Genomic DNA, 1,455 nt, shown 5'->3' on the forward strand with positions numbered 1-1,455 from the left:
GAGTAAACGCTATATACAGACGAAACGATTTAGAAAAATTAAAACAAATGAGACTGAATAAACTAATGTATAAGCTTATTTCAATTTTACATCTTTATCCGATAAAACGTATGTTTATCTTTCTTTTCTTTCGAATGCCTATAACATATATCTTATGTTTTATCAATGTTCTTTTAAATACAACATTTGTTTTACGCTCGTGTTTAAAGATTTTTTTTTTTTTTTTTTTTTCATATTTAATGTCAATTATAGGACAATTTTCAGAATTTAAATACGTCGATTGTAATGATCGAAATAATTTTTACTTTATAAATGATAGATTGACAGTACAATTTGAGCGATGATATAAGAAGTATTAATAGCAGCAAAAGTATGGAAGAGAAAAAAATGTATGTAAGTTGCAATCTAAAGCTCTTGGTCGTATAAGTTGTTGCTTGAGAGTAAAATAAATGTAAAAATTGTTTGTTATTAATCAAATTGTTGTATTATTAACAATACATTTATTTTTATTGGATTTTAATAAAGATAGCTAGCGTTCTCTTATAAAATCCGTGAAACATCAGTTTTACTCATTTTCAACTACAGCGTTCGTTTGATATCTTTGTTGGTCTTTCAAAAAATAATCTTCCACCATTAGCATACGATTTATGAAATATTTTCCTACGCGTATGCTCGAAAACTTTCCGTAAAAGCATCCTCAATCACCCAAATAGTTTTCCCGAGTACTCGGGCAATTTAAATCAGCCGGATACGAGGTAAATAACGAAACGGAGCCAATTACCATTCGTCCAATTGAGTATCGTTGATTATCAGTAAATAAAAAGAAAAAAAAACAACAACAACAATACTCTTTCATCGTCTATCCATTCCCCTATTTCTATCGTAAATCTTATAAAAGATAAATCTAATCTATGATTTTCACCGACTCAGCCTTCGCGAGCTGCATCTCCGAATTTCCTCGTATCGTTTGCTATTCGGCCGCGGAATGTTCGACGCTTGCCGCAGAGAAAGGAGAGACGGGGACAGCGAGTCCTCGTTGGCAAAGGGACGTGGGCAGATCGTGAGAAAAGCGCGCCACCCGGGGAAAGTCGTCCTCCTACTCCCGGAGACTCGGTCGTGACGCTTGCAAGATACGATCGCCCACGAACAAAGGGAAGAAAGATACTTTCGCGCGTTATTTGGCTCTGCTCAAGACTAATCTGCCATGACGGGATTATCACTAATTTCTAAAGTTTCGTCTACGCTCCACTGCGGAAAAGGCCCACTTTTCAACAATAATAGGCGGAAAATCGACTCTGAAGCGCAGTTTCATTCTCGCGCTGTTTGGGAAAATTTGACTCGCGCCACTGCAATTGACCTAGTAAAACGAATAAGGCCTTTGACTTTATTTGGAATAAGATTTTCACAGTCTTAAGTGTTTTCCAATTTTATGGCTTTGACATTTTAACCTTAATT

Source organism: Ceratosolen solmsi, unplaced genomic scaffold (genome assembly GCF_000503995.2).
Source record: "Ceratosolen solmsi marchali unplaced genomic scaffold, CerSol_1.0 scaffold10, whole genome shotgun sequence".
Lineage (NCBI taxonomy): Eukaryota > Metazoa > Arthropoda > Insecta > Hymenoptera > Agaonidae > Ceratosolen > Ceratosolen solmsi.